The following is a 22091-nucleotide window of genomic DNA, read 5'->3' on the forward strand; positions in this document are numbered from 1 at the left end:
TACCATAAAGACTGTAGGGTAGCCAATTAGATAGAATTAATGTACAAATTTCTGCAGGAAAATATGTAAGCAAAATATTTAAAACCATTCAGAGTGGGGGAAAAAATCCAGTTGCTAAGACAAAATAAATAAGCTGGAGCTTTGATACACCACCTTGTACCGCTCCTAAGCTGATGGGCTATGTTTACCAAAAAACATGTTAAGCAGGTGACAAAAAAGATACTACTCAAGCTAAGGTCCTTTTTAAAAACGAGTTCCCAAAGTGCTCCATACCAATTTCAATGAAGTCTTGAAGGCGGAAATGTTTTTCATATTTTCATGAACTATGGCATTACACAGAATACATATTTCCAGAATTTCATAATTCTTTGGCAGAACCACCTCCCCGAGCACTTACAATAAAGCTCACATTCCCCACTGCACAAGAGCCATTTCATGCTTTTTCTTTCTTTCATTCTTTTTAAAGCTAAAAGTTAAACAAATCATTTTATAAGACAAAAGTAGGAAGGTCAAATTGTTTTCCTTTATCTGGAATGGTTACTGAACCCTGGTGTTTGTCTTCTACACACGTTGGCACTCTGCCTGCCTTTCTCTTTTGTCATGGATTTGCAGCTGTAAAGTGTGTTCGTCTTTAAAACTAAGCCTCACTGTGTCATATGTTCAACCCTGCTCCATACAACCCAACACAACTTATCACACTCTGACAGCTAATATTTAAAAGAGAACACACACGTATTTTGAGGTTTGATAACTGCTATCAATCTCGATAATGGGTATCCAATCCAAAATTGTGACAGATATCTAGTGGATTGAGCATCTACCATGAGCAGCTAATGCTGAAGTAAATGAATCAGAGAGGCAGCTACTTCACACCTATAATTAAAAATAAAACAAATAAATGCCACACAAATAAGGGAGCAGGAGAAATCTGTGTCATAGCTGCAGAATGCACCAAAGGGTGAAACCTGGGGATGCCAGTTTCCAATTTAGCTTTCTTTTCCTTTGATTTTCTTAAAATTGAATATTGTGAGTTTTTTCTAAAGATTTTTTTTTTTTTAATGGTTAAAATTTCAGGATTTCCAGTTCAATTTGTCATTGCACCTTGTTTTCGCAGGAGCTGCCAGCAGAGATATAGTGGGCCCTGAAACAGCATGACTTTGATGCTTAGAAAATGCTCTCTTTTAACAAAGTAAATCAAGGTACAGTGACCTCCAAAAGCCAAATTGCAGAACAGAGCATAATGGGTAATGGTATGTAAATTGCCATGCATGCAATTGGGATGTCATTACAGCAAGACCAAATGGTGGTAGCTAATGACCTCGACATTTGATTTCTAGGTGCATTTTATTTTTTCCTGATCCGAAATATATCTATCTGAGATAGTGGCTTTAGCACACTGATGAGCCTGAATAAAGAGTGTGAATTTCTCTATAGTGACTATTGTGCCTTAAATCAACCAAATTTGAAGACTGAGCTGAGTAACCCTCAAATCATCCTAATGGATACATATAATTTGTACAATATTAATTCTCATTTTCAACTTGAAGATAAATTTCCTTTTCAAATTATTCTCCTAAGGAAAATGTGAAGCATAAATATTTGGTTTTGGCCTTGAAATTATTTAGACACAGAAAAGAGAAAGAGATATAAACATAAATATGTTTTTCTGGCCTCAGAATGTCCATCCCACATTTAGTAGTAAATTATTTGGGGATTGAAAGGACTGTATTGTGTATCCTTAATGGCCATTTGTTCTAGAAAGTTCAGTTATTGAATACTGTGGCATCACTTCTGTACTTCAAATGAGTTTCACTACACAGCTGGTGCATTTTTGTTGAGGTGAAAATAAAATGAAAATGTTTCACTAGGAAGTCCTCCCATAACTCTAGTTAGGATTTTAAAAATAAATCATAACAAGAGCTCCAAGAAAATATTTATGGCTCTTCCCAAGCATTAGGAGAAATTCTTGCTCTGGACCTGTCATTCAGAGCAAATCAAGATACTACTGTTCAGACATTGCTGGAAGAATCACTAAAGCATTGTCGAGAATAACAGACCTGGAGAAAAGAGTCTCTTAATTTATTAACAATTTAAAATATTTAGAACTGACTGATATAACAAAGCATGAAATAAGTTTTATTGTGCTGAATTCTAGGGAAGTTCACAATAGCTTTAAATTACTTTTCCATTAAGTTACGTGATTTCTTAAATTATCAGATTACTCATGTCACACTGGACCACTTCTCCAAAAATGACATTGGGATTTGTGTTGATTACTCAAAAATCTGTGTTTCTGCCATATAACTACTTTTTGAGAAATTGACGTCCTAGAGGAAATATATATGCAAACATATAGATACACACACATACACAGACACACACAGACACACACACACACAGGCTCTATTTTAAGTATTTTTGCTTTTATTTTATTGCGAGTAATCAAATTGCTTATGAGGTCAACAAAAATACTACTAAGTTTTTTTTTTCCTTGTTAAATTGTCATTGGAGCAAAACGTTACTTTCTTTTTTAATAATTGCAATCCATAGGTAAAATTTTATAGATGTCAAGAATGTGAGTATCCTATACTGACTTCCATGCCTCATGTATGCTCACTTGGATTTATTTTATATCCCATTATTGGTTTAGTTCAAGACAAAATAAATTAAACAATGAATAGGCTACAGATATTTCCCATGGGGTAAGGGCACTTGATTTTATTTTCCCCTCTTCCTACATAATATTGCAATAAGTGTCTTTTGAAACTTATGGCAAGCAGTCCATGTTACTGCTCTTTCTTTTATTCCAAAATACAGCATATGCATAAGTAGTGTTGGACATGAAGACTTTTTCATTAAACATGTTTGCACATTAAAATTACTTGAGTAAAATTTTAAACACATTTTGGTTAACATAACCCGTGTGTATTCCTGCAGCACAGATAATCCCCCTGCACACTTTCTCAGAGAGACTGTAACAAAGGAGCAGCAATACAAACCAGAGAACAATTCTGCTTGATTTTCCTTTGCAGTCATTTTATCAGGGACAAGGAATATTCCACAGTGGTGCCCAGATGAAGGCTGCATGCATTCCCGAGCATTACATTGTAGAAGAAAATGAAAAACCTAATAGCATTTTGACGTATTCCAGTTAGGTTTTCCATTAAGAGAAAAAGGTGATATGTTCACACCATTTGTCAGGAAAAGAAGAAATGAAGAAAATGTTGACAATTTCATTACACTCTGGTTATGGGGTGATCTGAACTTACCTATTACAAGATAAAAAAAAAAACTATTCCAGATATTATTAGTTGAAAACATTATTGTTTATAGTTACTTTAACATGTGCTACAACTATAGAGTTGATATAACTGTACAAGCTCAGATTTAAAAGGAGATATTTTATATCATTTACAACCTTGCTCAAAAATTTGTATCCTTTTGAATGCCATAGCATCACACCAAGTCACCCGTTGCTGGACATTTCACTGATAAATCCAGCCCTGCAAAGAGGATGTACAGATACTATAAAAATGCTTCTAAGTATATCATTCTTTTCTTGACCTATGTATTTATTCAGAAGATATTTTCCCCATTTCTTATATTTTTTTCTTGTATTATTGACTATAGGACTCCAGGATTTTCTGCTGAGAATATTTCCCTAGGGAGAACAGGTGCTGTCCATTTAAAATCAAAGTTAAAAAACTGAACATTTTTTTCTAGGGTGCCAGAGAGACAAGTGTGGATTCAATCTGTTCAAGTAGAAATTGAGGATTACACACTCACAGCTTTAGCTTTATTTATATTGCCTTTATTGATTATCATTAGTGTAACATAAAAGCATTTCATATTAATGCACATTTGCTTCATATATGCTAAAGCATATTTACAAAAATATTATTTAATCCTGTGCTCTTGGAAATAAAATTTATGTAAAATGTCTCAGATGTATACTTTAAAATATCAGGAGCATAAAGCTACATGAAGCTAAGAACTTTTTATCTGATTTTTAGTAAATTGACTAAGTGGTTTTACCTGAGGATAGCTAAGTGTATTAATCATCCTACGCACACAAAATGTCCAACAAATAATGCAGCGTATGAGTACAAGGTCTGGAGCTCTGACCAGTGCAGAGAGCACAGAATGGTCTACATGTATGACAATTAGAAGAAGCTGAAAGGTGACCAGGAAAGAGCAGGAATGAAAAGAGGCAGCAGAGAATGAAGCCTGGCAGGAGAGCTCAGGTGACACTGAGCTGATTTCCCTATCAGTATGGCCTGTCCTATTCACTGGCACTAATACCATCTTCCAGCTTCATCACATTTGTGCAGGAAATCATGTTCGCATATTTACATTTTATTTGGTACTCATTTGCTAAGGGCAATAATCAGACTCCACAGATTTCCTATCAAGAGGGGAACTCGGAAGGGCATCTGGTTCATTCATAGCGTTGAGGTGGGCTTTAGGAGTCCCATTCTGAAGCCAAGTTCTGTGCCTGAAGAGGCTGCTCTGAAATAAACCATTGGTCTTGTTTTCTAAGCAATTGTGGAATGAATTTGAAAATACTTTGTCCCAAAGTAAAATGTCATTATTTCAGATTAATTTCAATTAACAACATTATATTACACCGGTTAAAAAACATATGAGTTACATATAAATTAGGAAGTTGGTATTTTTGAAACTGTGATAGTAATAATATGTACCCGGTATATAAATTAAATCCCTTGTTCAACCTCATAAGGTGGTAAATGTTGACACACATCTTGTCTTCAAGTCAACCAGACCAGATTTCTGATCGTGGCCAGTACATTTCATTTCCTTCCACAGTACAATCGAGATTCCAATATTTAAAAATGTAAACAAGGACACCTGAATGGCTCAGTGGTTGAGTGTCTGCCTTTGGCTCAGGGCATGAGCCCAGGTCCAGGGATTCAGTCCCGCATCACCCTCCCTGCAAGGAGCCTGCTTCTCCCTCTGCCTCTGTCTCTGTCTCTCTCTCCCTCTTTCTCTCTGTCTCATGAATAAATAAAATCTTTTTTTAAAAAAAAGTTGAAAATGTAAACAAGCCTGGGAAAATTATTTTTTCTAATAAGCAATTATAATGAAGCATCTATGGCAAAACTTACTTAAATATCTCTTAAACATATTCAGTGAATGTCTGGAACACTCTTTTTCAGCTTTGTTTTTTTACCTCTCTTCTTGTCCAAGTGTGTTTGCATGAGAATCAAGTGAAGCAATTAGAAGAAAACAAAAAAGGAAAAGAGTAGGCAAATTAAAGAAAGTTGGCATAAAGAAGGTCGAAGGCCAAATATTTATCACACATTAGCATCATTGATGTGGTGGCAGACAGAGTCCGTCAGGCTCCATGACCCAACTTAAGGATTTTAATGTGCCCCTTTTTCCAAAACCTTCAGCTAAAGGAACTAAAATATTGCACAGTCAGGACAAAAATCTCATCATTGTGACAACCTCTCCAATGTCCTTTTCTGGTCTCTTGGCTGGGTTTTCAGGACTCTTGTTATTTTAAAAGTTAGCTTGTAGGAGTCTCGAGCACTAATTTGAACATCTATTTAATTTATAACACTTTTAGTTGAATTTGCTATGGTGCGATTCTGCACTTGAGCAAGAGCCTTGGAAATAATTGTTAAATCCAGTGCTATTGCAAAAAGCTTGTTTTCAGACTATTCTAACTCTTGAAGCAAAGAAAGCAGTGAGAAAAAGCTAATGAAAGAGTTTTCTCACAATTTGTGATTCTTTTTCAGAAAATAAATTTATCATTGTTCTGCTCTCAGTCAGGGAAACAGAGAAGGGAAGAGATAGAGAGAAATGACACATCCTAGAAAGCCTCTCAATCCTTTCTGCAAAGAGAAATAAACAGCCAGTTCAAATAAACTAACTTCGTTTTAGAGAATAAAATATGAAACCTAAATGTGGTCTATGACGTTACTGAGGATGTGCCACTGCAAGTGGGTACTCTTTAGAGCTTTCTAGCTTCTGGTAGTTATCCCATCCACCAATGAAGGCAAAGTGAATTAAAGACACCAGAGCTACAAGGGCAAGATAAAGTCTTCCCACCCTTACTGGACCACTGTGCAGTAAGCACCAGTACATCCACCTTGGGAGGTATGGCTGTGGAGGGCAGATGGTAGTCCCCGACTAGACACTGCAATGGTCTAATGAATACCAAAACCTTTGTTTTTCTCTGCAACACCCTCCCTCCTATCAATGCTGTGGAGACAAGAGCATTTCACACCAACTGGTAAAGTTATCTGTGACAGTCATCATTAATAAGAACTAGTATTTGTGGAGCACTCTGAAGTCTGTATGACGGGTTTTTCTTAAACATCTCTTTTTTAAGGCCAATATTACCATCATTATTTTGCAGATGACTATATTGAGTGTCAAAGAATTTAAGTGAACCCAAGTCCAGATTCCAAACTTTTCCCATCACACTGACTAGGTACCTAATTGTTCTTCTGATCACCTGTCATCATGCGTACTGAAGTCTAGGAAAGTCTACGTCCTGTTGATGCTATTAATGAGATGTAGTCGAGTTTATGGAAAATTATCTTAAACAAATAGTACTTATTCAAACAGAATATTCCAGATTCTCAGTATAAAAAATTTTGTGGACAACCTTGGGAAGTAATACATCAAAAAGCAGTACTAAGAAAGAATAATCTGTTGTATTTCTATCTTGTGGAAGACTATTCTTCCTATAATGTGCGAGCACAAGAATTTACAGTCAATATCTTTTGAGCTCCAGCTGATTTAAATATTTTTCTTTAGCAATATCTGATAGGGTTATTTAACTCCAGATTGTTTGGGGGTTTTTTGTTTGTTTTTTAAACAGAAAAGATTTACTGAAAACTCTATCTAAATAGCATCATTAAACAACTTTCTTCTTGGTTAAATCAAAGATAATAAAGTTGTAACCAGTACTAGGTAATATAAAATCTTAACCTCCAGCTCCTTCTCACTTAATAACCAGTGAAGACTGTAGCTAGAAATGGGCACAGAAGATATCTGTGTATGGTCCTGTTTGAATTCTTTTTTTTTTTTTTTAATTAAAGTTTTCTGGATCATCATCAGTAAAAAAAAAAAAAAAAAAAAAATCTTGTAAAGTCATGAAAGAAGCACAGGTCACAGCAGATATTTTTAAAAGAAAGCAATAGCTGGTATATACCACCATGGGAGGTAATAAGTCCCAAAAGTATACTACTAGTTACCACTTGCTGTCACATCCTTCCATGGTAGTGAGAGGCAGACATGTAAGGCTGTTCTTTCTTTCTTTTTTTTTTTAAGTTTTTATTTATTTATTCATGAGAGATACACAGAAAGAGAGGCAGAGACATGGGCAGAGAAAGAAGCAGGCTCCCTGCAGGGAACCTGATGTGGGACTTGATCGCAGATCCTGGGATCACGACCTGAGCCAAAGGCAGACACTCAATGGCTGAGCCACCCAGGAGTCCCCATAACATACTGTTCTTGGTTGTCTTACATAATCTGCAAAGCACAACAAAACAAAGTACAGGATATAGAAATATACATGATGTAGATATAGACATAAATATTGATATTAGATATAAGCACATATACAAAGAGTACATGAGGTCTTAAGGTTTTCACTAATCTGCATAATATGTTCCTGTGAATCACAGGTAAGGAGGCCGTAGATCTGGTTTATGCTGATTATTTTACTGTCCCATTAGTTAACAGTTTCTTTCTTTCTCAAAGGTGTCATAGATCAGATAAAATATATATATATATATATATATATATATATATATATATACTCTGTTCATGGGAATTGAAGAAAATTGAACACTTGGAGCTTAAAGAGCTGTTTATCAACTTTACTGTTAGAAATGTTTGCAATCCTGAAGCATCAGGAGTTGTGCAAATAACTGGTGAATCAAGTCAGGATAGAAGCAAACTCTAAATGAAAGTTGAGATGGCACATGGAATAAATAGATCATCTGTGCTAGAATTCCTGGGGTATTTAAATATAACAGACAACTAATCACAGGGAAAAGCTTCAAATTGTCATCCTGTGCAGGAAGTTCTCAGGCAAAAAGCTGAATCCAGTACTATAACTTTGTGTGAAGTTGGAAAATGTTTGACTAAATCAGTAGAAACTGGCCAGATTTCCTCCGGTTAATGATCAGAACATCTAAGACAATTGTGTGGGTCAGTGACTGGGATCAGCGATTCACTCAATTTACAAGTATATTTCACTGAGCGAGCAGTAAACAGACCTTTCAGAGACACATACATATTTGGGAATATAAATAATAAATCACTTCTAACAGCTAAATTGAGTTTCACACATACTTGGAGAGTGTCAGCCTGGATATTGAGATTTATAACAGTTGTCTATTTGCATAACATGGCCCAATGTGCACTTGAAGTAAACTCAGTATAATCTTGATACCAAGAAGTTAGTCTATCATCTCAGAAGGACAGATTACCAGTCATTTCTGATGCAATTGAAAGGTTGAACTGAGACATAGGTCACCTAAAAGGAGTTCATCAGGGGGCACCTGGGTGGCTTAGCAGTTGAGCATCTGCCTTTGGCTCAGGTTGTAATCCCGGGGTTCTGGGATCCAGTCCAGCACCAGGTTCCCCAGAGGGAGCCTGCTTCTCCCTCTGCCTATGTCTCTGCCTCTCTCTGTGCCTCTTATGAAAACATAAATAAAATCTTTAAAAAAATAAAAGAAGTTCATCGGGATAACAATAAAATAAAATTTGAATGTAGCCCATATACCTTTGATCTCAAAAACATCAACCCACTTAAAACAGTTTCTAAGTCTGGATCCATGAGATTTTGCTTAAAAGTTTCTGGGAGTTCTCAAAATCTCTTTGCAGACAACGTGTTGGTTGCTCTGTTCTTCCTTTTCTGCTCCATCTACATACTCCATAGCCCCAGTCCCTGCCACCATACATCGGGGTCAGCTGTGTATCAATCTATTGTTGTAAAACATACCTCATTTTATTGTGTTTTGTTTTGTTGCACTTTGCATATTTTTACAAATAGAAGGTCTGTAGCAACCTCATGTTGAGCAAGCCTATCACTGCCATTTTTCCAACAGCATTGCTCATTTCATGTCTCTATGTTACATTTTGGTAATTCTTACAATCTTTTTCATTTTGTCATATTTGTTATGGTTTTCATTATTATTATTATATTGGTCTGCAATCAGTGATCTTTGATGTTACCATCGTTCCTTGTTTAGGGGCACCACCAACTGCACCCATATAAAACAGCGAAGGTAACAAGTGTTGTGTGTGTTGTGACAGCTCCACTGGTTGCTGTCCCATCTCTCTCTCCTGGAGCCTCCCCATTCCATGAGACACAATAAGATTAGGCCAATTAATAGCCCCACAATGTCCTGTTAAGTGTTTCGATGAAAGGAAGAGTCGAGAGTCTTTCACTTTAAATCAAAAGCTGGAAATGATTGAACTTAAGGAGGAAAGCACGTCAAAAGCTGAGACAGGCTGAAAGCGAGGCCTCTGGTGCTAAACAGTTAGCCAAGTTGTGAATGCAAGGGAAAGTTCTCGAAGGAAATTAAAAGCATTACTCCAGTGAACATACAAGTGATAAGAAAGCAAAAGGGCCTTATTGCCCATATGGACAAAGTCTGAGTGGTCTGGATGGAAGATCAAACCAGCCACAGCAGTCCCTTAGGCCAAAGTCTAATCCAGAGCAAGGCCCTGACTCTCTCTAATTCTTTGAAGGCTGAGAAAGGTGAGGAAGCTGCAGAAGAAAAGTCTGAAGCTGACAGAGGCTGGTTCATGAGGTTTAAGAAAAGAAATCGTCTCCATAACATCAAAGTATAAGGTGAAGCAGCAAGTGCTGATGTGGAGCAAATTATCCAGAAGATCCAGCTCGGATAGTTAATGAAGGTGGCCGCACTAAACAATAGATTTTTTTTTTTTTTTAAACAACAGATTTTCAACGTAACTATTACCTGTAGGATAAGAAGAAGCAGAAGTTGTCTCTAATTTGGTCTCTGCTGGATTCCTTTTGAAAGTGTCAGTTTTACTAAATAGTCATGGCTTTTAGTCAGTTCCAAACAACATAAAACAGAATCAAAATTGCTGAACCCGTTTTCATTAAAATTTATATTCAGAGACATACAGGTTAGAAGCTCTCCATGGTTACCTTTACATTAAATTATTAACAGAAAAGATGACAGTGTAAATATAACAAAAAAAAAAAAAAACAATGAAACCAGGAAAAAAAGCTATTTTAATAGCACCTTGGCACATCATGTCAAGTAATTAAGTCTACAGACACCAAAAAAGTAATAATAATTATGCTTAGACAAAGGCTTGGCTTAATTACATGTCAGCTGTTAGCACCACAGAAGCATCCCAGTTGTATATTTTATCTATTATTCTTGTGATTTTTAGTATTTGCTTCCAGGTTATCTTTTAATTTATGTATAGTAATCACATTATTAAATGTGGACATTGGAAGAAGCCTTTGGGTTAGCAAAACAGAAAACATAATTTGAAGCTATGAGTTAGGTAGCCATATTGGATTGTCACTGTTGTGAGCTTGGCATGATTTTTTATGACATTTGCTTTTCCCTGAGGAGTTAAAATGTCTGAGGAGGAGATGCCATGTAATGTTTTGTGACAATAGCATTCTTTGGGTTGTATTGGGCATAATGCCTTATATTTCAGATATGGAAATCTTTTCATCTTAAGAAATTGAGAGCTTTGTACAGAAAGGCATGAAAGCAAGATTTCATCAACACAAACACTTCTGCACAGAATCTACAATTAAAAGAATCCCAGGGCACACATTTCCATCCTACAACTGCTTCTATGCACATATTCTGAGACTTTTTAAAATTAAATCAGACTTTTTGGAAGTACCTAAAATAACATGAAAGAAAACTCCCTGTCTCTGGATTTATGTCATGCTGATGACATCTTTAGCATCTATATTCACTGTGTCCATGATTGTGTATTTTTGTATCCATGGAAGTAAGTATTAGCCCATTGCATTAAAAAAAAATGTGATAGAACGGAGAACACAATGTAATTTTCTGGCTGCTGATACTAATAATATAATTAAAGAAAATTCTTATGTTAGATCATTCCTGTCTATATTACTTAGAAAATGTATCCCACTTGACTGGACAAAGGCCTATGGTATCTGGAAATGTTTCTCATACTCAATGTCTGAGTTCCCTACTGAATGACATATCAAGTATCGCATCTGCTTTTATCATCTTGAATGCCTTAGAGATCTTCTCTAATAGATTTTGTCAAAGTATTTTTGTAAATTTCCGATGTGATTTATAAGCTTATCTAGCACATTTTCCTATTTGAAGGAAATACTTGTAAAACAGTTACATGGTTTTATATGGCTTCTAAAAGAGATGAGATTTTTTCCTCCCTTTTAAATGTATTGATTAAATTACCTTTAAATAGATAGATAGATAAATAGATAGATAGATAGATAGATAGATAGATAGATAGATAGATAGATGATAGATTTATATTTGGTGAAAATGCACCTGAGAATGTATGAGAGGGGAAGACAAGCAAGTGGTATCCACTTCCCATTGCCTCAAAAAGGCTTATTTGTATTAAATGAAAAGAGGAGTTTGGATGTGCAAAATTATCTGTGAGAACACTGCTCAGACAAAGCAGTGATATTCTGAGGCCCAAGACCCTGAAGGCGTTAGTGGACAGGCAAGTACCCTCTTGTCCCTATTCCTGTGGTTTTAGGGTGACCAAACCATATAATATTCTATGAGGACTGAAGTTCACCCAAACCTACAAGCAGGACTTTTCTGAGGGACATCAAATTTGGCCACTGGAAGGGAGACTGTTGTCAGGTAACCAGCTCCTAAGAATGATTTTCAGAGAACATATTGATCCCTATATTCCTTTTATTTTTCTAGTTTTAAGTACTTGTTTCACAAACAAGCTTTCTGTATGACCTATCTGAATTCTAAATGAAAAGTTACATGTTTTAATATTAGAGCACATCTATTTCATAATATTTATAATGAAACATGTGGTTCCAGGTAGTCTGAGAGCATTCTAATTGCTTTACCCCTATTTCCAGTGACAGGCCATTTTGCTACTTAGGTGTCCCTCCTAGATGCTCAATTTTTTTTAACATACTAATTGACTAAGTGAATGAATTACTGAATGAATGAATAAAATAACCCCTCTTTTTCCTCCACTTAACAAAATTGTAACAATCTTTCAAATCCTGGCTAAAGTAACCTCTTTCCACTCCAATCCTAAACTAATTAATCAATTCAAAACACTTTACCATGTAACAGTAGCAAAGGTACTGGGTAATGTGCACTAGACTCATTTATCTCACTTATATTTTTGCATTAATCATTTATTGCTTTCTATTATTAATTCCTTCTTATATATGGTTTATATCTGTACTTAAATTATTAAATGCTGTAGTATATAGTCTGAATCTTATAAGAAGCCAGATATTTATATATTGAGCAACTTGTTATTTAATGAAGAAATCTTTCCCATAGAATATGTCACTAGCTTAGCTTCTACTCATCATTTCTAATTAATTACCATATCCCCATCTCACTGTGTGAGGTCCTTCATTTTTAGTCATCTATCCTCTTGTGTATGAACACTTCTGTGTGTGGAGAGGGGTGTGGCTAGGAAATGTAGGACTAAGAAAGAAAGGATACACATATAACCAGTTTTGCTGTATTTTATTGACAGCAAGTAAGAGTCGAAGTGTCACCTAGAAAATATTCTTTTTTAATTTCAAAAGCATTCTAGTTTATGAAATGTTGTCTTTCTAACAGAAAACCTAATCTCACAAACTTTCATATTTTTTATCTCATTAATCAAGGCAACTATCTTCATTTGAACAAATTAATATTTCTGCAAAAAGCCATCAGTTGGCACAATTCCAAGAGAATCCCTTTTATTAGTTGTGTGTAAATAGCAGCTATTTCACCTCCCCACCCCACACACACAAGCCTGCCCCTGCATAGACAATAGCATGAGAGATATCCAAGATGGAATTAAAAGTCTTGCTTTTAAGAAAGAAATTCACATAAATCACAGTCTGTGAGTTTTCACACCTTTTCCTTGGCTTCTATAACACTTTTACACAGATGTATTAGCAACATGTAATTCACAATTTTGTAGTTATTTGATTATCATCCTCAAAGTAATTAATTTATAATGTTATCTTCTCAGAGTCCATCCCAGCTCTTGACACACAGTAGGTATTAAATATTCATCTAAATATCTTACCCATCATAGGAATCACCAAGCAGCATTATGTATCTGTCTGCATTGTGTATAAACATACATATCCCCAGATTTTTAAAAATTCTAACTATAGGGACGCCTGGGTGGTTCAGCGGTTGAGCATCTGCCTTTGGCTCAGGATGTGATCCCAGAGTCCTGGAATTGAGTCCCACATCAGGCTCCCTGCATGGAGCCTGCTTCTTCCTTTGCCTCTGTCTCTGTCTCTGTCTCTCTCTTCTCTCTCTCTCTGTGTTTTTCTCATGAATAAATAAATAAAAATTAAAAATATATAAAAAATAAAAATTCTAACTATAACTAAAACCCAACCAGTCAAGCAATGCTTGTAACCAATTAAATATCCCAAGGAGTTATAAAGACTTATTTAAATTAAATAATTAGCAATTTAGTGCAATGTAATATACCTCTTTATATATCAGACTGGAAAATTAATAAGGTGAAAAATGTATCTACTAATAATACTTTTTTTAATTTTTTTTTTAAATTTTTATTTATTTGTGATAGTCACAGAGAGAGAGAGAGAATGAGGCAGAGACACAGGCAGAGGGAGAAGCAGGCTCCATGCACCGGGAGCCCGACGTGGGATTCGATCCCGGGTCTCCAGGATCGCGCCCTGGGCCAAAGGCAGGCGCCAAACCGCTGCGCCACCCAGGGATCCCTCTACTAATAATACTTACTTGCATTTTTGTCAAAGTCTAAATATTTTGTTTCACTAAAAGAGTTTATCTTATTTTACTGTTATCCAATATAGTCATTATATATTATGAACAATATATTCAGTATCTATTTAAATGTGGTAGGGATAGTACTTAATAAAAGGGTCTTCTGGAATAATCTCATAACTTGTAGTTCTGAACCACTAATAAACTAATAAAAAGTTACCAATGTTACCCAAATTCATTAAAATTTCTAAAATATACACATTTGTACATATTTTATATTTTATTAATACAGTTTAAACATATAGAAAATAACATGGTATAATCATTCACCCGTGTATCTATCTCACTATATTTGCTCAATTCTCTCTCCCCTTCCTCTTGATATATTCTCCAAATTATTTTTTTCAAAGTAACCAAAGTTTTGAAATTAATGCACTTGCTTTAAACTTTTACTAATGTGAGATCATAGAAAATGTATTGGTCTCTGCCTCCAGTCCCTGGGACAGAGCTCCTAAAACCTTTGTAATTTCCTAAGCAAGAACACTGTAAACATCTCTTCTTCTATTAAAGCAACTCTGTGTGGGCTCTTGCATTATCTCCTGGATGGGAACTGGTCACCAGAAAGACCAAGACATAATTGGAAGCTTCAAATTTTCAGTCCCACACCTCAATCTCCAGAAAGGGGAGAGGACTTGGAAATGGAGCAAAATGTGACCATTCCTATGTGAAGAAGCCTCCATAATATTCCAATGAGTTTGAATTTCTTCTTGGCTAGAAAACACATCCATACCCAGAGAATGGCATACACCAATTCTATAGGACCCTCCAGACCTTGCCCTCTGTGTGTCTCTTCATCTCAATCCTTTTAACCAAATTAGGTAGAAGTTGCGAGTAACCTAAAGACTGATTCCTTGTGACTGGCATCTCAAGTTGGGAGAGGCGGGCAGTCTTGTGAGACTGTGCCATTGACCTGTGGGTTCTGACACCATTACCAGGTAGACAGTGTTAAAATTGACTTAAATTATAGGACACCCAGCCGATATTTTAGAGAATCAATTGCTGTGGGGAAAAAAAGCCCACATATTTGTTAACCAGAAGTGCAAGAAATGAAGTGTTCTGTGCGAGTAGTAAAGGAGACACACAAGAAGATTGAACTGAGATTTTTCCCTACAATGGGAGGAAAAGACTGGGTAGTTCTTTTTAACTACAGATATGTGAGTGCAAATATATCTATATTCTTTTAAAAAATACTCTTTATTTAAATTCATCTTAGTTAATATGTAGCCCAACATAAGTTTCAGAGGTAGAATTTAGTGACCCATGCTCATTACATCAAGTGTCTCCTTAATCACCCACTTATCCCTTCCCCCAACCCATCTCCCCTCCAGCAACCTTGTTTCTTTCTTAGAGTTAAGAGTCTTTTGGTTTGTCTCCCTCTCTAATTTCATCTTATTTTATTTTCCCCTCCCTCGCATTATGATCTTCTGTTTTGTCTCTTAAATTCCTTTTTATAAAAAAGAATTTATTTATTTAATCATGAGAGATACAGAGAAAGAGAGGCAGAGACACAGCCAGAGAAAGAAGCAGGCTCCATACAGAGAGCCCAATGTGGGACTGGATCCCGGGACTCCAGGATCACACCCTGGGCCTAAGGCAGTGCTCAAACACAGAGCCACCTAGGTGTCCCTGTCTCTTAAATTCCATATGTGAGTGAAATCATATATTATTTGTCTTTTTCTGACCAACTAATTTTGCTCAGCCTTATACCCTCTAGTTTCATCCATGTCATTACAAATAGCAAGTTTTCATTTTTTTGATGGTTGAGTAATATTCCATTATATATATATATATATATATATATATATATATATATATATAATATTTATATATATACTACACCTTCTTTATCCAAAAATCCAGTCAGGAAATGGGCAGAAAACACACAATTTCCCAAAAAAGACATACAAATGGCCAACAAACATGAAAAAATGCTCAACATCATTCACCACCAGGGAAATACAAATCAAAACCACAATAAGATGCCACCTCACACCAGCCAAATGGCTAAAATTAACAACTCAGGATACAACAGATGTTGGCGAGATGTGGCAAAAGGGAAACCCTCTTACACTGTTGGGGGGAATGCGAACTGGTGCAGTCCCTCTGGAAAAAAAGTATGGCGGTTCCTCAGAAAGTTAAAAATAGAGTTACCCTATCATCTAGCAATTACACTGGATAAATTTGGATAAATTTAGGTATTTATCCAATGGATACAAGCATAGTGATTCATATACATATATGAATATATATACATACACATATATGTATATATATATTCTTAATATATATAATTTAATGTTTCTTTTTTTTAAGATTTTATTTATTTATTTATTCATGAGAGACAGAGAGAGAGGCAGAGACACAGGCAGAGGGAGGAGAAGGCTCCATGCAGGGAGCCTACGGTGGGACTCTATTCTGGGAATCCCGGACCACGCTCTGAGCCAAAGGCAGACGCTCAACCGCTGAGCCACCCAGGCATCCCAATCTTTAATGTTTCTTAGATACTAGCTCCCTTCGAAAATCTGGCAACTATTATGGGCTTTATCTTCAGAGATTTAGGAGTAAATACATATGTATGTACACATACATGTATAAATGTACATTAATTTGTATTGTACTTTAGAGATTCTTCAGACAGCCTAAACACCAACTTAAGAAAGTAGAATTAAATGAGCATTATGTATGGGGTGCCTGAGTGGTTTAGTCAGTTGAATGTCTGACTCTTGGCTTCAGCCCAGGTCATGATCAGGGTTCTGGGATCTAGCTCCACATGGGGCTCTGTGCTGGGTATGGAGCCTGCTTGGGATTCTCTTCCTACCTCTCCCTAGTCCCCCTCCCTCTCCTAAAAAATATGTGTATTAGTCTTTTCTGAGTAATTTTTTATTCATTTTAATAAGTTTTAGGGTGTTTTTAAGATTTTTATTTATTTATTCATGAGAGACACAGAGAGAGAGAGGCAGAGACACAGGCAGAGGGAGAAGCAGGCTCCATGCAAGAAGCTCGATGCAGGACTCGATCCCGGGTCTCCAGGATCACACCCTGAGATGAAGGCAGGTGTTAAACCTCTGAGCCACCCAGGATCCCCTCAATTTTAGTTTTAACTATAAAACATTTTTAGACAGATTTATTTATCTACTTTTTAGCAACTTTTCAAAACAGAACTTAATTTTCCATGAACAGATTGTATAAATAGTTTAGTAACTCTCAAAGGCTAGTCAGCTTGCTGTGTAGTTTAATTCCAATATAAATATCCCTAATAGCATAGAAAGTCAACTCAAGTATTTTGGGGCTGAGGATATTTTTTGCATACTAGCTTGAAAATGTAGCTACTGTGGGGGTACCTGGGTGACTCAGTCTGTTAAGCATCTGCCCTTGGCTCAAGTCATGATCTCAGGGTCCTGGGATTGAGTTCCACATCAGGTTCCTTACTCCATGGGGGGTCTGCTTCTCCCTCTGTCCCTCCCTTCTCCCATGTTCTCTCTCTCTCAAACATATAAAAAATCATAAAAGAAGAAAATGTAGCTACTTTCAATGACATTTTCTTTTTGAAAAAAGGCTGACCACATTAAATCAATATGTAATACTTCTCTCCCTTGCCTCAATTTTAATGGTTACAAATTCCCTTAAGGATTTTTTTTTAATGGAATATATTCTTGCAGGAAACCCTGGTCTCTTTTTCTATGCATGGGTCACTAAAGAATATGTAGAGAAATAATATGTTGAGTGCCAGAAGTAAGTTAGAGTAATAATCCTCATATTAAAGTTGAGGGATATTTTATAAATATCATTTTAATAAATATGGTGACTATTAGAAAAAAAAATTTCTAGTGGTGAGTGATTAAAAAAAAAAACAGTGCAAATTAAGTAAAATAGTTGAGCACAACTGGAAAGTCTAAAACTAAACTATTTCCAGATATGGCTTGACCAGTGATCCTAACCAATTTTTCTGCAATTTTTTTCTACTCTCCTCTGTAACAGTTTCAACTGTAAGCTAGATTCCCTCATGGTGGAGAGGAATGCTTGTTGCACCTGAGTTACATAGCTTCCTTTTTTAATACAGGAAAAGACTGCTTCCTACAACAAATAAATGTATCTATTTTTCACTCCGATTGGGCCATCCTTAAACCAATCACTGCCATGAGGGAAGTAGCATATAGTAGCAAATATATAAGAGTTACATAGAGCAATAGCATATATTTCTTTCTTTTTTAAAAATATTTTATTTATTTGTTCATGAGAAACACAGAGAGAGAGAGAGAGAGAGAGAGAGGCAGAGACACAGGCAGAGGGAGAAGCAGGCTCCATGCAGGGAGCCTCACGTGGAACTCGATCCCAGGCCTCCATGATCATGCCCTGGGCTGAAGGCAGCACTAAACCGCTGAGCCACCCAGGCTGCCCAATAGCATATATTTCAAGTGTCAAAAATATTTAATATTTGCTGTTGCTTTTTCTGAAAGACACATACTTGAGTGTTATTAGTACCACAATTATGAGTCTTTGGTTTCATTAATCTATGTCAAATCAAGTTTCTTTGTAATTCCTGGTATTCAGGTAGGAGCTAGAAATCTACTTGCTCCACAATCACTATTTTGTTCACAGTAAGAATGAAAGTCAAGAGTGATATAACAATGACCAATTAGCTTTAGATTTGTAGTGTGTGATCCTTGGGAGAATAAACAAATATCAGTTACTGAGTAACTTTTGGAAAACACATTTAACCATAGACATAGATTCTTCTAGGATCCTTTTGAAGACCTTCATTGCCTGCTATTTGAAGGAAACTGAAACGGATATAATGGAGCTAAAAACCCAAAGACGTTACCCTTAAAAATGCTTAAATGTGCTTTAACAATAATTGCTCATTAAAGTTTTGTTACATTTCGAGACACTTTGGTAGCTCAGTGGTTGAGTGTCTTCCTTTGGCCCAATGCCTGATCCTGGAGGCCTGGGATCCAGTCCCATGTCAGGCCCCCTGCATGGAGCCTGCCTCTCTCTCCGCCTATGTCGCTGCCTCTCTCTTTCTCTGTGTCATAAATAAATAAATAAATAAATAAATAAATAAATAAATAAATAAATAAGTTTTGTTGCATTTTGACAGAGTAAAACACTGCATTAATCAAGGGTATTTTTTCTTACTTACATTTTGAAACCTGTAGCAACAGCACAGGAGGAAGGACAAAGGAAGAGGCTGAGAGAGAGAACCTTAAGCAGGCTGGTATGGAGCCTGAAATGGGGCTCAATCTTGACCCTGAGATCATGACCTGAGCCAAAATCAGAAGTTGACTACTTAACAACGGACTGAACCACACAGGTGCCCATGGACCATTCTTGAAAATAGATTTGAAAGTGAGAGTAAATAAGGTTGTCAGAACTACTCAATCATCAATCAATCAATCATTCACTTTTGAACCAAAGTAGTATTTCTGTGGCAATAATAGAAAGAGCATATTATCACCCAGAATATTGTATTACCAGTCATGTTTTGGAAATAAAGTTCTTTCATTGATATTTATGCACTTTTAGTATAATTGTTTGTGAGGTTCAGTTAAGAAAACATTATCATTTTTATGTCTCTAAATTGAGAAGAAGTATAACTGGTATAAGTACTTCCTAGAGTTTTTGTGAGAAAATAGCTGGTTCAGAATCAGGTACCAACTCAGTATTCAATATAATAGACCAACATTATTTTGTTGCTATTATTATTTTTACCTTTCAGTTTATGCTTTTGTGGCATAATCAATTTTCCAGTTTTGTTAAGATATGATTAATATACAGAACTGCATATGTTTAAGATGTATAGCATATAATTTGATTTACATATATCATGAAATTACTACCACAATTTAATTAACATTCATTGTCTCCTGTAGTCACAAAAACATTATTTCCCTTGTGATAAGAACTCTTAAGATTTATTCTTTTAACTTTCATTCATACCCAAAATATAGAACATGTCACAAATTTGTGTGTCATCCTTGTAAGGGGTCATACTGATCTCTGTATCATTCCAATTTTAGTATATGTGCTGCCAAAGTGAGCACTACGTATGTATATATGATGCTTATTTCAGTAGACCTTCCATCTTTGTCAGACAAAAAATTTCTTTTCAAAAAATTATTTCTTAACAATGATTTAAGTAGTGAGGAAGTGACATTCTGTGGTCTATTTTAGCAATCAACAAAATATGAGACTCTCTGTGAAATATTTATTTTAGGTCCTAGAATTTAAACATTGGACATTTGCTCCTCTTGATCATCTTTTAGGATCAAATAATAAACAATTTGATTTGACAGATTTCCTTTGGTGCTTCATACATCTGTTAAAACATAACAAACATGGGTAGCACTTAATGAGAATCTGGAGGAGGATGTATATAAATAAACCGAATTTCAACTTGAAAGTTATTAATTGCTCCTTGGTATTAAAATGGATGTAATGTATTTAGTATAGGATCTTTCTGCCAAATAACTATAACCCATCTTGAATAGTTGCTCCACAACCATAATAATATCTTAGTTAAGAAAACTACATCATAGCCAATGTGTAGCAATATGACTATTTTAGTAAAAATGCATCTAGTTTATTAAATGTTATTTATTTCTGAATTTTTAAAGACTAAATTTAGTTACCCATAGAGGCAAAATTTTCCCCAAATAATGTTATTTTTGAAGTATTTAACCTTTGACATAGGTCCAGCTTCTTCTTAGCTCAAGGGCTTTGTCCTATTTCTTTTCAGCATACTTTATATTTACCTATTTTCCATTCAAATACGTGCACTTAAGCAGATATATTGTTTTCCCAGCTTATAATAGGGATAGTAATCATCTACTTCTACTAATTTGCTTACCAAAAAAAAAAAAAAAAACCTTTCAGTAGCATATTAATAGGTTTTAATGCACTGAGGGCTCATACTGACCTCTAAAACAGCAGATGGACACACAGTAATATATTAATGCATCAACCTTAGTTACAAACTCCAAGTATTTTAATTGCCTCCATGATAGTTATAGTTGACTCCAGTTTTAAATGTCATTGCTGGTCAGGGTTGGTAATAAGTTTTCTTCCCTTCCCCCCACCCCTTGATTATTTCCTAAGTGGTTTAAGGTTTGAAATCTGAACACTCCTACACAGAGTAAATGTAAAATAAATAGATAAGGCCTAATGAGGGCAAAGCCGTGTCAAAAAAGATTTCATTATAAATGTTATTCTCTGTAGCTACCCTTGTTTTCACTTTTAGAAAGTTTTTATAAAGCAATAAGCAATTTTTTCATTATCATTTCTGAAATTAAATCAGCCATATAGTCAACAACTATTTACTGATGAATGACTTTATACCAGAAACTTTTCTAAGGCAAGCAATGGACAGAGAGGCAAGGATGTTGCTTTTGTGGTCCTTACATTCTGGAGAGGACCATAGGTGGATTTCAGATTGAATGGCCAGAACAATAAAGAAGAAAACCAATATTTTTTTAAACAAGATAATTTAGGGAAGTTATAGTTTTACTATACAGAAAAACATATTTTTGTGACACGCTGAGGGGATATCTTTTAGATTTGGTGGTTCAGGAAACCCTTCTCTAGGGAAGATATTGGAAATAATATCTGAATTATTCAAAGTACTTGTCTGTATGACCAACTGGAAGCAGAGCATTGCGGACAAAGAGAATAAAAAATAGGAAAGAAATGATGGAATATTTATATTTCATCAAGATGTGAGCCACAGAGGTTCAATAATAATTTAATTTTTGAAATGTCCCCAAAGTATACCAATGTAGTATTTTAAGAAATGTTGTGTAAGCAAGGAATAAAAAAATAGGCAATGACTTCAAAAAAAAAAAAAAAAAAGAGGTAAGAGAGCCATCTGTGAACCTAACATTCTTATTTAACTCCACTGTAATGAAATTTGTGAATCTGAATGCTCAGTTCAAAATAATTTACTACCTATTTCTTCATAGGAAGGATGCTCAATTATCTCAGTAATGATAAACTTCTAGGTGACCTTCTAAAATACTTGTATGAACTATTTAGAAATGTTGTTGCTGTTCCAACCCACAGAAACACTTTTTATCCTATAACCCT

At 35.5% G+C, this 22091-nt stretch overlaps 1 long non-coding RNA gene and 1 other non-coding gene across 3 annotated transcripts in view; both read right to left on the reverse strand.

Moving 5' to 3' along the window:
* Positions 1 to 7350: 7350 nt before the first annotated feature.
* The window catches only part of LOC111093168, a 119864-nt gene continuing 105123 nt past the window's right edge, over positions 7351 to 22091 (reverse strand). For both annotated transcript variants that reach the window (XR_005381109.1, XR_005381107.1), the window contains one exon: positions 7351 to 7506. This is a non-coding gene — a long non-coding RNA (uncharacterized LOC111093168). The remainder of the gene's footprint in view (positions 7507 to 22091) is intronic.
* On the reverse strand, positions 19951 to 20053 carry LOC119866802. The gene has a single exon (XR_005381312.1). It is a non-coding gene; the product is annotated as a U6 spliceosomal RNA (small nuclear RNA).

This window comes from Canis lupus, chromosome 29, assembly GCF_011100685.1.
Source record: "Canis lupus familiaris isolate Mischka breed German Shepherd chromosome 29, alternate assembly UU_Cfam_GSD_1.0, whole genome shotgun sequence".
Classification (NCBI taxonomy): Eukaryota; Metazoa; Chordata; class Mammalia; order Carnivora; family Canidae; genus Canis; species Canis lupus.